This window comes from Tamandua tetradactyla, chromosome 3 (assembly GCF_023851605.1).
Source record: "Tamandua tetradactyla isolate mTamTet1 chromosome 3, mTamTet1.pri, whole genome shotgun sequence".
Lineage (NCBI taxonomy): Eukaryota > Metazoa > Chordata > Mammalia > Pilosa > Myrmecophagidae > Tamandua > Tamandua tetradactyla.
In genome coordinates, this window is record NC_135329.1 from 93,165,169 (window position 1) to 93,173,434 (window position 8,266).

At 50.1% G+C, this 8,266-nt stretch overlaps 1 non-coding gene across 1 annotated transcript; it reads left to right on the top strand.

Moving 5' to 3' along the window:
• The first annotated feature begins 2,127 nt into the window (after window positions 1-2,127).
• On the top strand, window positions 2,128-2,234 carry LOC143678367 (U6 spliceosomal RNA). The gene has a single exon (XR_013173180.1). It is a non-coding gene; the product is annotated as a U6 spliceosomal RNA (small nuclear RNA).
• The last annotated feature ends 6,032 nt before the right edge of the window (window positions 2,235-8,266 follow it).

Consider the following 8,266-nt stretch of genomic DNA (forward strand, 5'->3'; position numbering starts at 1 on the left):
TGGGCCTGGCGTGCTTGGTTCCCTGGTCATCAGAGAACCTGGTTCTTTCTGTCTCTCTTATCATGAAATTTCCACAATCAAGATTGCTTCAGGATCACAAGATGGCTGCTGGAGCACTTTGGATTGCATCACCATTTAAAGAAGTAGAAAAGAGGAAAAATGGAAGAAGAAAACCTCACCACCTAATAGCTGAGTCAGCTCCCTTTAAATAATGAGCAATTCCAGAAGCCCTATTCAACAACTCTCCTTTTTTCTTATTTGCCACTGCGAATTTAAGTAGGCTAGGAAATATAGACATTTAGCTGGGTACTTCACTGCTTCTCAAGTGTTCAATGAGAAAGTAAGAAACACAGAGCACATATTGAATGGACACACAAGGCATGGCAAGAAGTTAGGTTTTGTTCTAAGTGCAGTGGGAAGGTTATAGAGGGTTTTATTAAGTGCTAGCATGACCTGATTTACACCAGAAGAAAAGAGTATCAACATGAAAGAGCGAAAGTAGGGAGATGAGCTCTGTGGCTGCTGCAACAATCCAGGTGAGATGACGGTGGTCGGGCGAGGATTTCAGCAGCAGAGATGTAGAGAGTGGTTTGGAGGCGTGGAGACATGGTCACTGTTTTGGAGCCTGTGCCGATGCATTTGGGTGTGGGATATAAGGCAACGAGGGGATCAAGAAGATGCATCCCGTGTTTGTAGGCTGAGCCGCTAAGAAGACACAATAGGGAGGGTAGCAGGCAGCAGTGACAGTTCTGTTTGCAGGTACTACATTTGAGAGGCCCATTAAGCAGCAAGTAGAGCTGCCCAAGACACGAGTCTGGAGTTCAGGGCAGAGGTGAGACAAATGTTGGGGTCACCAGCATATAGAAGTTACTGCAAACCTGTGCTTTGACTCCACATGTTCCCCAGGGGTTAGGGTGCCGATGGTGGAGAGAAGAGGGCCAAGGGCTTCACCATGGGGCACTTCAACCTTCTGGTTCCAGAGGTAGCAAAGGAGGCTGGAAAGGAGCCCCAGCAAAAGAGGGGGAGAGGGAGCCAGAGGGCACATGCCATCATTGAGAACCTACTGTTTGTTGGTGAACTCATCTCATTTCAACATCATTGTGACTTCTCTGCAATAAATGGTGTGACCTCCATTTTACAGACAAGAACATTGAGACATTAGAAAGATAAATAAATTGTTGGAAATTCCATTACACATTTGACTAACTTTAAATCCCATGCTCCTACTGCCTCCCTCATAAACCCTGAACTCTCAAGAAGGAAGGGAGGGAGGGAGTGTAGTGGGAACAAGGAAAGGGAGAGAAACACAGCCACAGTTCATAGGAACTCATCTCCTGTCGCAGAAATGCTTACTTAAAAAAAATAAATGCCCTGCTGCGAGCAGGCAAGGATGGGCTGAGCAGAGCGCCCACCCAGGGATGTGGCGACGTGGAGATTGTTAGGGACAGTCACAGGAACCAGGAGCCTTTTCGGTGGGGAGGAGGGAAGAACGGCTGATGAGAAGGTGGACAGCTAGAAATTCCTTCCCAGCAGTTTGGCTGTAGAGGAAAGCAGCGAATTGAGGCAGGGGCTATTGGGTCCTCCACCGTCGAACCCAAGAGCTCAAGTCATTGCAGGTGACTGAGCAGGACCCCGGGCCCTGATGGCGTGTGACCAAAGTAGGTCAGAGCTCAGAACAGGGACCGGAGGGTCACACGGTCATGGCTAAGGTCGCCGGCGGGCGGACCCCTGTTTCCCTGGAGGGGTCACTGCAGGGCTGGGAGACCCCAAGCACCATGCCAATTTCTGGGCATGACAGGAGGAAAGGGGCTCTTCAAGGGTGAGTGGGCCAGGGTTTCAGTTTGTTTTCCCTTGTTTATAGAAACGCTCACACACACACACACACACAGTGGGAGAAACAGGATAAAGCCCCCCACGGGCAGCACTCGGTGGAGGGGAAGGCAGCGTTTGGGTCCCAGAACGAGTTTTCTAACTGCCTACGGTAGAGGTTTGCAAACTGCAGGTCGTCAAGCACAGGTGGGCCACAAATTCAATTTAGTGAATTAGAATCTGTGTTTATTTGTTTGTTTTAATGCAAAAAAAAAACCAGAGGAGAATAGAAAAATCACACATAAAAAGGTAAGCACTGTGCTTGCTTCGGCAGCACATATACTAAAATTGGAACGATACAGAGAAGATTAGCATGGCCCCTGAGCAAGGATGACACGCAAATTCGTGAAGCGTTCCATATTTTAAAAAAAAAGGTAAGTACTTTGGTGCAACACTGGTATCAGTGGTGTCTGTGCTTGTATATTGGTATGCATGTGCGCACCACGTTGTGTCAAGTGGATTTGTTACGCTGAGTGTAAGCTCAAAAAAATACAGAATAAATCAATAATGGGGGGAACAAATATTAAAATAAATTTAGTAGATTGAAATGCTAGTGATCAATGACAGGGAGTGGTAATGGAAATAGAAAAAAATAGGGGAAACAAGGGTTAAAATATAATGGGTAGATGGAAATACTAGCAGTCAGTGAGAGGGCGGGGTAAGGGGTATGGTTTGTACGAATTTTTTTCTTTTCATTTCTTTTTTGGAATTGATGCAAATGGTCGAAGAAATGATCATGGTGATGAATATACAACTATGTGATGATGTTGTGAGTTATTGATTATATACCAAGAATGGAATGATCAGATGGTAAGAATTTTCATGTTTGTATGTTGTTATGTTTAAAAAAAAAAAATACGGAAGCCACTGCCTTCTAGAGTCTTTCCTCCTTGTGTCCTCCTGCCCCAGCTGAGGTGTCCCTACCTCAACAGCCTGGACAGCTCATCACCCCTCGCTCGTCAGAGCAATTGTTTCTGCACTGATGGGAACTCTTGTGTCACGGATGGACAAATTAACTTGTTGGAGAAACACGACATCAAAGTTATGTAACTTAACCCACATTTATTTGCAATTATGTTTAATGCAATTTAATACAATATAAGAGCTCTGTGGAAAGACTCTGCCCTGTCCCTCAGCCCTGCTGAGTGGACAGAGCCACAACCAAGGACAAACTGCCAAGCATGGTCCCTGGCTACCCACTTGAAACCCAGGGAAGCTTAGATAGCTGCAGGCCCTGCCCCCAGAGACTCTGATGTATTAGCACGGAGACCTCCTGGGGAAATGCCAGAAGCTTCCCAGGTGGTGCTAATGCAGGGCCAAGGATTAGACCCAGTGGCCTGGGAGGAAGTCTGCTGTTCAGGCCCATCAGTCGAGGTACCCAGAACCACCGCGGGACCCAGTAGCTAGGTGCCCTCCCTGCTGCAGGGGCACGGATGGGTTTTGCAACTTCAACCTTCCCCCAACCTCCCACCCCAGCTGTGGCAGAAGGCAGCTCAAGGCCTGCCAGCTCCCTGCAAGCCCTTGGGATTTCAGGCCAATCATGCAGTCTCCTTTGCCTCATGCCCAGAGACCCAAAAGAATTCCTTTGAGTAAAAACATTTTAACTCTCGTCTCACTTCTGTGAAGGGATTAGCAGGGAGCCAGTTTATCTTAAACCCTGCTTCACCAACACTCCTCTGACCCCAGACACCTTCGGAACTGGCTTAATCTATGGTATCTGCAGGTAGTCTGTGCTTGTCTGAACTCTGCACCTCCCACCCCATCCTAAGCATACTCCAAATAAGGCTGGGGTCTAATTTTACTATGGAAATTTCCAAGCACCCTCAAGAATAGAGAAGACAATACGGGGAGCCCCACACACCCCTCACCCAGCTATAGGGGTTATACCAACACTGGAGAGGACATTGGAAATAATCTGCAGATTCCGGTCTGCTTGCATTCCGACAGAGATGTCACTCCAGGCTCATGGCCCTTTCTGCCCCTGTGCATCCGCCAAGGCTCGGGGCTCAGAAGAGAATGATGACAAGTCTCCACAGAACCCTCTTGGGCACGTAAGAGCTCTCAAGCAGGGACCTGGCCCCTGGGCTCGGGCTTGGCCAAGGGCCACCAAATGCAAAGCCCCTTCCAGGTCTGCCCACTTGGCCTAAATGTGCTTGATTAGGACCAGAACTGAGTTTGTGGAGCAAGAGTGATGAGATTGCAGTCTGTCCACACAGCAGCTGCCGGTGGAATTCCTAGATCCCTTACTGGGTTTGGGGGCTCGTTCACCACCTCCACCTCCTCCCCAGCCAGTTTGTCAATACTGCATTGTCTAACCCCCTCAGAAAGCAAATAAAACAGCCTCCAAAGTCTCACCACCTTTGCCGGGAGAGAAGAACGATCCCTGAAATGTGACATGTTTTCGGGAAGGGAAGAAAGGGGATGGCAAAATGGTCCATTTCAAACTCTAGGGCCTTTGTCCACGTTTTGCTCAATCCCAGGCGAACAACTAAACTATCCAAACTGCAAACTGAAATAAATACCCCTCTGAAGTTAAGCAATGTTATTACATCAAGGCTGACGTCATGGCTCCAAACCATGAGAAAATAATATTCCGGCATAATGGGTCCCTCTGTTCAGCCGGAAGAAAGGCTGGGCTGCCGGCTTCGCGTCAGCTGGAATTTGGTGTTTTCAATTGTAGTTAAGCTGAGTGTGTGTGTGTATGTTTGCATGTAACCTAATTAACGGTGTTTAAGTAATTGTGGGGTGAATGTGAATAGATAGATATTAAAACATAATTGAGGGATGCAGAACAGGTTCCTGGGCCAACACCAAGAAGGGCTCCAAAATGGCCATCCCCTGCCTGCCTCGCCCTGAAGCCCCTCCCAGACCCCACTTCCCACGGGGTGGGTGACGCTTAAGATTTCAGAGGACCTCCAGGAGATTATGGGTCCAGGATCAGAGAAAGGTTGAGATCCAGCTCAAAGGTGACTTCACTTTTGGAGACAACTTCCAAATAAAAAGGGAAGTGGTCCTTGGCCCCCGGGAACCGTCGGGGGGGATCTACACTCAGAAATGAAGCTGCCCCTGCAGCAGCGCTGAGCAGAGCGAGAAAGCGTGTTGGTAACGAGATCACTCCGTGGGTGCTGCTCGCACCCAGACCCCCGCATCCAACCTCCTCCCTGGTCTGCCCCAGGCCTTGGGCCCTGGCTCCCTGCATCACTCGTCTACGTGAGGCATGGAAGTGCCTGGGGGTGTGCCTCCCGCCTCTCCACCAGGCCCCAGGCTGACGGAGGAGGACCTTGGCAGAGGAGCCCACACCCCTGTGCCTCTTCGGGCACGTCCCTCGAAGCCTTGCATTCAACCGCCACCCGCACAAAGCAGCAGCCCTGTGCAGGCGGCGGCTGCACCCGCAGAAAGGTCCATGCACAGGGCCCCGGGGGCACGGCTGTCTGCAGCAGGTGTTTACAACTGAGTCCGAGAAATACGCCAACCAGTGGAGACTGGTTCCAATTCCAGGTTCTGCGTAAAAAGCAAAGCTTTCCTTTTCTTTCTTTCTTTTTTTTGACATATCCTCTGTCAATGACAACTGCCAACTGCGTGCAAAACCGAGTGCTGGCCTCAGCCCCAGCCCATGGGCTCCTGAATCATCAACCAAGGTTGGGTGGGGACATGTTGCTTCATATCTCGTTGAATCCTTACTGCAAATCCATCATTATTCCCATTCTGCAGATGGGGAAACAGTGATTCCTCTGCTCAGGAGGAATCCGGCTCAGAGTTCCCTGTGTGGAGTCGGGGGCCCCACCAGCCTCATCTCTAAGATGAGAATATCAGCCCACTCCATGGAGGTGCCGGCCTGGGTGTGAGGCCCCAGGGGGACACACTCGGGGACAGAGTTGGGGCTGGGGCAGGGCTGGTCCTGTGCACCATCAGCACATCGTCCCTGGGCACCCGCTCAACTCTGGGCTGTGAGTATGAGCTGGCCATGGATGCCCTGGCGGAACCTCACGGGGTAGGAAGGAAGAGGAGCCAAAGGGGCAGCACCTGTTCCAGCAGTCCACTGAAGGGTTCAGGACAGCCAAGAGGCACTAGGGAGGCTTTGCAAATATGCTCAAAGCACATCGGGCGACTGCACAGGCTTTGCTGCCGCCTCCCCACTCCCTCCCCTGGGTCTGCAGAATGGGCTGGGATCACTCCCAGCCAGCCAAAGGAACCTGGGACCTGTTGGTTCCAATTTCTCCCTTGGCACATTGCAAGGCACGTGGTGCTGTCTCAATAAGAATGTGCTGAACAAATAAATGAAGAAATGCAATGAATTCATGCAATCAAATCCAATGCTGGTTTCAGTCCTCCTGTCCTGTCCTTGTTTCTTCCTGCTGAAACTTCAGATGTTTCTTCTAGAATGAGAGCATGTGCTCACCGGAATTCTGGGCCAGACCCACCGTCCACAAGCAAGGCTGTGGCACGACAGAGCTGAGAACTCAGTTTTAGCTCACAAATAACACCATCCCTGCTGTCCCCTTCCATACCCCAAGACCCAAGATCAAGTGGCAAAATCTCCCTGTACCCCACGTGCCCCCTGAGTTGCTAGATCACTCTGCCTTGTAGCCAGGATGGCAGACATGCGATTTCCCAGACACACCGGCAGATATTCAAGAAGTGGGCCTCCAAAATCCCTCTGGGGATAAGTACTGGCAAGAGTCAAGGCAAGGAAGCATCAGGTGCTTCGATGGAAGGGCTTGCTGAATGCTGGAACAAGTTACCTGGGGGAGGCCTCTCCAGAGGAGGTTGTACCAAGTCTGATCCTTGGCTATTTGGATCAGCTTAGGTGTGGTCTAGCCTCAAGGTAGGAGGGAGAACTAGATATTACACCTGCGAGGGACATTACCTGAGAGGCCTTAATGGCCCGAAGCCAGCAGTACCAGGGTGGCTGGGACCAGGTAATGCACCTAACCATTAGCACCTAATGGAGCTAACCAACTGGTAGAGGTGAAGGTAGCAATAAGTCTGGCAGTTGCCAGGATTACCCATTCAACAAAGCAGTTGGCGGTGGATAGAATTGCTCAGTCTCAGAGGAAACAGCAGCAGCATCTGTAACTGCGTGGCCTGGGTGTGAGTCTGCATAAATGTCACAAAATATACACACATGCACATGCACACAGAATGTAGTCATGCAAAGGTGGTAGGACGGCCTGCTTCAGAGGTCTGTTCTCCCCATCATCAAAAACCTGATAAGAACCATAGCTTCCAACATGTTCTACATGCTTTTAGCTTTAGCACCTCAATTTGCTTCACAACATCCTCTAGGGAGCAAAGGGCCAGAGGGGTCTTGCCTAGTGGCATCAAAGCTGCTCCCAGGTCCCGCAGGTGTTTGCAGACTGCTATAATCTGTGGCTGGTCTAAGTCACTCCCCCTACCCCAGCCCCAGCCATCTCTGAAATGAGATCGCCTTGTTTTTTAAGCTTGGTGTATAATAGCACTTTATCAATTACCCACCAATCTTATCAATCAATTAATCAGCCCATACGCACTTTTAAGGGCCTACACTTGAGCTAAGAATCCAGAAGATGCGAAGAAACTATCCCTTCCTTAGAAGAGCACAAGACGAATACAAATGAAATGGCAATAGACAAGATAAGACAACATGGGGAGGAACAGCCAGAAGCACCGGGGAGTTGAGAGCTGGATGCCTAGGAAGTGGGGCAATCAGGGGAGGCTGTGTGGAAGAGGCCTTAAAAAAGGCCTTAAGGATTGAGGCATGTTGGAGACAGGAGGAACCCTGGGCAAGGTGAAGCCTGAGCAAGGGTGGAGCCATGGGCAGGGGTGGAGCGGTGCAGGGCTGAAAGCCACAGAGAGGAACTGCAATTGAGTGCCGAGGAGAATGGGAGCTAGGGAAGGTTTCTGCACAGAGGAAATGCTTCTTGGATGCATTTCTAAAGGAACTGCCATGCACAGTGTGTGCAACTTCCCGAGCACAGAGTAGGCCTTCATCGGGTGTGCACACATTAAACAGCAGGCGGGGACTCCTTCCAAAGCTGCAAACATCTGCACGCAGTATTTTCCGTGGAGCCACAACACTGGAGGCCCCAAATGGAGCCCCTCCAAACTCCCCTGCACCTCTCAGTTTATTAAGCTCCCATGGATTTTTTGGCACATTCTTAACACACATGCATGCCCCCCTCCCCATATGTTGAAGAACAGACACAAGAATATATTTATTAACTTGACCTTAGTTAAAACCATACATTTAAAATTGAAGCATCAGCGTCAAGCTCTCAGGTCTCTGCATCCAGAGACTCTGGCTCTCTCTCTAGTGCCATTCATAATGCTGAGAAGCCCCCCAGACTCCCCATTTACTGCAGGCCCTCACCAAGCCCCTCTGCCAATGTCCCCATCCAGCCCACTGGTTCATCCATCC